Below are 6663 nucleotides of genomic sequence, written 5' to 3' on the forward strand. Positions count from 1 at the left end.
AAAAAAATATACTCCCGACTATTGAACACCCAACCTACGCGTTGCTTGAATAATAACTCATTAAATGCATGTCGTACTGGTTTGAAATTTCTCTTAATTATTGTTGAGCTCATGTTCATTGAGCCTTTAAAGTATTAAGCCAAACAAATGTTGTAATCACCAAAAGAACGTGTCATAAAGACGTCACAGGGTACAGAAAATACTCCTGACTATATTGAACACGCAGAATCAACCTACGCGTTGCTTGAACAATAACTAATTAAATACCTGTCGTACTGGTTTAAAAATTCTCTTAATTTTTGTTGATCACATGCATATATAGTCTATTAAGTATTAAGACAAACCAATGTTGTAGTCATCCCAAAACTGTTTTTTTTTTATCATCACGGAGAAAACCTGCCGTAAAAACGTCATACTCCTGAATATTGAACACGCACAAACAACCTACGTGTTGCTTGAGCAATAACACAGTAAATACCTGTAGTACTGGTTTGAAATATCTGTCAATTATTGTTGAGCACATGTACTTAAAGCCTATAAAGTATTAAGACAAATCAATCATGTAGTCACCCCAAAACTTTTTTTGTCATCACGGAGAAAACCTGCCGTAAAGACACAAACAACCTACGCTTGAACAATTACTCATGAAATACATGTCGTACTGCAGTTTGACAATTCTCTTAATTATTGTTGAGCACATGCATATCAAGCCTATTAGGTATTAAGACAAACCAATGTTGTATTCACCAACAAATTGTGTGTTTTTTTGTCATCACGGAGAAAACCTGCCATAAAGACGTCCCAGTGTACAGAAAATACTCCTCCTGACTATTGAACACGCACAAACAGTCTACGCGTTGCTTGAACAATTACTCATGAAATACATGTCGTACTGGTTTGACAATTCTCTTATTTATTGTTGAGCACATATGTACATGAAGCCTTTAAAGTATTATTAAAGACAAACCAATGTTGTAGTCAACCCAATTTTTTTTAAGAAATCACGGAGAAAACCTGCCATAAAGACGTCCCAGTGAACAGAATACTCTTCTGACTATTGAACACACAGAAACAACCTACGCGTTGCTTGAACAATAACTCATTAAATACCTGTCGTACTGGTTTGAAAATTCTCTTAATTTTTGTTGAGCACATGCATATAGAGCCCATTAAGTATTAAGAAAAACCAATGTTGTACTCACCCAACATTTATTTTGTCATCACGGAAAAAACGTGCCGTAAAGACGTCCCAGTGTACAGAAAATACTCCTGACTATTGAACTGGCAGAAACAACCTACGTGTTGCTTGAACAATAACTCATTAAATACCAGTTGTACTGGTTTGAAATTTCCCCTAATTATTTATGAGCACGTGTACATGAAGCCTTTAAAGTACATTATTAGGACAAACCTATGTTCTAGTCAACCCGGCATGCAATTTGTTTTTAGTCATAACGGAGAAAACCTGCCGTAAAGACGTTCTAGTGTACAGAAAACACAGCACAGAAACTCGGCTAAAACATACGCGTATCTTCAATGTTCTCCCGTTATATATGATTTGCCGACTCCAAACTTGTTGGAGGGTGTAGCCACCCTATCCAGCTCCCCAGTGATATCAAAATAATTTGAAATTCCATGTGAAAAGGGCTCGATAACACGAGATATAACAGGTGATGTCAAAGCCGTGGCAGAGCGCAACTGATAGGCTGTCAAATGGAACATACAGCACATTTCTAATTTCCCCAGTTATATTTAGTCAGAACGAATCCGGAGTTATTGGAGAGTGTAGCCACACTATCAAGCGCCCCATCCATGTCAAAATCAATTTTTGATGAAAAGGGCACTAAAACGCGAAATATATGTCAAATCATGTCATAGCCTTCAGAGCACAACTGATATGCGGTAAAATGGAAAATACTGGTACTGCACAGAAATAAACTCGTCCTTAACATATACACGTATCCCTAATTGTCTGCACTTATAGTTGGTCTGCCTACTCCATAGTTGTCGGAGGGTGTAGCCACGCTATCCTGCTCCCCATCCATGTCGGAATATTTCGAAATTTCTGATGACCAGGGCACTAGTACCAAGTCATGTCATAGCCGGCAGAGCGCAACTGATAGGCGGTCAAACAGAAAATTCTGCACGAAAATAATTTAACACTTTAATATAAAATTATACACAAATTGATACAGGTTTGCTTGTACCGCTAATTTCGAATTTTTACTTTAATTGTGAACATTCCCCCCCCCCAAAGTAATTCGCTTAAAATTGGAAATAAAAAAATTGAAAAACAGAGTCAAGTGGACCACCCGAATGTACATTAGGGATTGAATTTTAAAAATCCATTTCATGGGGCTTTTGCTTTTTATTGTCAGTGACAGTCGAACTCCCCTCCGGCCCCTGCAAAAACAGTCAAGCTATTCTGAATTATCTTTGAATTCCGGATTTCGGTGATAAATTATCACGGTAACGCGGTATCACGGAAGGCAATTCAAGCTTTCGTACGTACATGTACACACATATATTGATTTATTCGGTTGAGTACCGGGACGAATTAGAATAAATCTGCTTTATCATTGATATGTAAATGAGACACGGTAGAGTGGTTAAGGGCGGGTAATTTGAATAATGTGTGCGTGGTTGGATTGAAGGTAGATCACTTCACGCTTGCGAGCAGCAACGACAACACACAATTTTTGTGGCGCTGTACTTCCATTGCGTTATATCAGTAAATGGGAGAGACGGCAGTTTTGCTCTCCTAAAGTCAATTCGACATCTCATTTTAAGAAGCTACATTACATTCAAGGCTACTGACAACAGAGCTCGACCCTACATCGGTATCAATCAAGACAAGACAGTTGTCGATAGCAGAGGGACCGAAGAGCGGAAAGCAGAAAGCCAGTTTACGAAGCTAAGTTAAATTACAGTCTTTTTAATTTGCAAAAATGTAGTTGCAGATGTTGAAATTCACAAAAGATTTTTTTGAGAACGGAGAGAATTCTGGTTCCGAACGAAGAGGGTTCTGGAGATTTACTTTCCCACCGTGAATTGTGGGGACTTGTACGCTAGTTCTTTTGTTATAGGATGCAACCAGTCCCAGAAAATGGTCAATTTCAGAAAACCCACACTCTACTTGTTTGAGACGAAATATAGGCCCTAGATTGAATCAATGTTCTGCCATATACAATTTGTTGGAAACCCATAATAAAGTCGTTTATCATTAATCCTTTGTAAGTTTCAATTCAGTGACAACAGGTGAATGTCGTCCGAAAAGGGAGTAGATAGCCCTGGCATCAATCAGTCAAATTTGGTGATACACCCATATTTCTTTGTTTCTTGACACCGTATTGATTCACGTTGACGTTTGATCTGAAAATCTTAAATATCACCTTGTGAGCGTTGACCAATCAGGTTTTCCTGGGTTTCACAGAAATTGTTTTTTTCCAATTTGTTCCAATTCCCACCATCATATATGTGTCTTTAAATTGTACCAAAATAGTACGACCGCTGGAAAAAGGGGCAATTGCAAGAACAATGATTGTTGTCTTAGAAGACAGCTTGGGACACTCCAGTTTCCTTCAGAAAAGCCATAGTCTGGAGAGCACATTGCTCAAACCAAAAGTGGTTGGTTCAAAAACGCGCAAAACGGGGTTGAAGTGGTGAGAAAGTTGGTTCAGAAGGTGAGAAATGAAGAATTATGCATAGGCCCCTACATGTCATGTATAGATGACTTGCTTAACGATGGTTTAGAGATTTGCCATCTTATTCCGTCTTATAACAATTGCTTTCAGAAAGTCAGAAAGCACATGCTCAACTTAAGCGGAGAATGTATTTGAATTAGCAAAGTGTTTTTGTCTGGTGCGAAGGCGGAGAAGTGTAGAAATACAAGATGTCTTTTAGACGATGATTGAGTTTGCCAGTTCCTTCAAAACCAGAGAGAAGATTTAGTTCTAGTAGGCTTGACTTGGGATTCGTAAGTCCAAAGGTATTTAGAATCCCGTTTCACTGATGTATTTACATCTGTTTCTCAACAAAGTTCACTAGTCTTGTTCGGAGTAAAATTTTCTTCAGTTTCAAAACTGTTCCACCGACGCTGGACGCACTGGCAGTACAAAAGGGATTCAATAGAATATTTGGGCATCGGTCAGATAGCGAGATGACTCGAAGCTCGACTCGGAGAGAATCGAAGGCAGTGAAATTGGCCTCAAGTTAACCCTTCTATGGAAACATGCATGGTCAGCCTAGTTTATTACCTGGCCTAATCTTGGCCAAGATAACCCCATTGGTTTAATATGAAAGCCACGAGTATCACCATACTAGAGTTTAGTGGTTTGCGTGGCAATAAAGTTAGAGTCAGAGTCGTTTCTGACAGAAGTATAAAACGAGATGCGTTCAGTACGCCAACAAGACAGTCTCAGCAGACTTACACCAAAATATGGTGATATCCTCAGCGGATGTTTTGTATTGTAAACGTTACAATATATCCCCAGCGGATGATGATTCAGATTTGGCAAATAAGCTGTTCTTTTGTATTCAGAGTATAGTTGTAGCAATAAGCAGTGGGAAATAAAGAAAGTGCTTAATAAGTTGACGCATGATTTTAATCTCGTTAAAGTAACAATCATTGTTATTTTCCTTTTTGGAAGCTCATCTTCAACAGCGATAATTGGAGGCAGCGGATTCCTCAATCAGCCAAAAGTCAAGACCTGGATATAGTCTCGCCAGTCTTCTGCTTTCCATGCTACTCGAGTCACAAGCCCCAACAACAGTCTCTCAGCACAGATCATCCTTCACGAGATGGCGACAATGGGCAGAGTTGCACGGAATATCATCCCTACCCGCAGATCCTTACATGGTAGCCTTATACCTGATCCATATTGGAACTCTGCAACATCACCATGCACCTACAGTCACAAACTCTCTAGCTGCCATGTCATGCGTTCATCTCATGGCTAGTTGGGGACCATGATACAACCAAAGACCCTCTGGTGTCATACACCGCGCTAAAGGTCTGACAAGAACTCTGGTTAAGCCAAAGAAAGATCCAATTACACCAGATATTCTTTCTGAGATGGTGCCAAAATAGGGTAAAGACCGTTCAGTACACATCTTATTTCATATAAGAATCCTGGTCAAGGCCCTTATTTCATATGCCGGGTCTTATCGGCTCAGTGAGTTAGCCGCACTTTAATTTAAGTATTTACGTGTTATCTCATGCACTCGGCCATGTGAATTCAGTTATTATTGCGAGGCAATTATTGTCAACATGTACAGTTGCAATGTTGGAATTGTATGTCAAGTGAGTCAAAGTCTTCCCTTCAGATAAAGACCTTCTTTTGTGTTCAGAAACTTAAACAAATGTTAAAGAAGAGTATAAAGTGATTTCATAGAGGTATAAACCGATGAAGTACTCGAGAGTTTGAGAGGGAAGGTTAGAGTTTTCCCAGAGCAGCCCCATGCTGCTGTTTGAGTCTTAGCGGCTATCAAAGCAGATATCCAACAGGCTGTTCAAGCGTCATGGACGCCATATCAGAGACAGCGAAGGATACTTTAATATATCCAAAAGAGTGATTGCAATATGTTAAATAGCTAAATCCTTTTGGGGATTCAGCATTACAGACCCGTTCTTTATAGTTCATACCGGTTGCTGCTGCAAGCACAAATACCAAAATCAGGATGATTTGATTGTTTATTGTGTAGAATGGTGTTGAAATGATAAATATTGATTTATTCGGTTGAGTACCGGGACGAATTAGAATAAATCTGCTTTATCATTGATATGTAAATGAGACACGGTAGAGTGGTTAAGGGCGGGTAATTTGAATAATGTGTGCGTGGTTGGATTGAAGGTAGATCACTTCACGCTTGCGAGCAGCAACGACAACACACAATTTTTAACAAAGTTGTAAAGTCTGGTTGTAATTTCATAGTTGTTCAATGTCTCAAACAGTATTTATAAGAGACGAACATTGCTACCCTTGCCTGAAGGAGTTGTCTTGCATAGTTCAGGTGTACGTTTCCATTTTTCCAAATATGGTTTTGGTTTTTCGTATCTGGCAGTCAACACAGCAATGTTAGATGGGGTACAAATCCAGAAACAGCCATAATGTAAATAGACGAGTGGTATCTTGCAATTTTTCAATTAAGTATAGTTAAAGGCTCTGAAGCCTAAAGGAAAGTTCTGTAAAGCTTAAAGGTTCAAATGAAATCCACAAGTGGCAATCAAGGTATGGTCGGAGTAGTTTCTGACGGAGGTATAAAACGAGATTTGCAGGTTGGCAGTAAGATTCATAAAGATCAGATCTACTAGATGAGATGCTAGAATTGTTCTAGCGATCTAATGCGTTCAGAACGCAAACAAGTCTGAATAGACTTGCACCATAGAGTATGCGTGATTTATCCTCAGCGGAAGGTATTTGGTATTGTACAAAACCAAAAAAAAAAAAATTTCTGAAAAGCTTGCTTAAAATAATATCAAATGTGGTACGAATATTCAGAAATAACCATAACAATTGTAAAGAGGAGGGAAGTCTCAAGGTTAATTCTATTATTGATTACGGAAATATGCTAAATGAAAGGCTCTTACGCCTAAATGATAGATCCTAGTTCTGTAAATATTGTCTCCATCAAGACGTCTTTAAGGTTCAAATTATTGAATGA

Source organism: Patiria miniata, unplaced genomic scaffold (genome assembly GCF_015706575.1).
Source record: "Patiria miniata isolate m_02_andy unplaced genomic scaffold, ASM1570657v1 HiC_scaffold_12, whole genome shotgun sequence".
Taxonomy (NCBI): Eukaryota; Metazoa; Echinodermata; class Asteroidea; order Valvatida; family Asterinidae; genus Patiria; species Patiria miniata.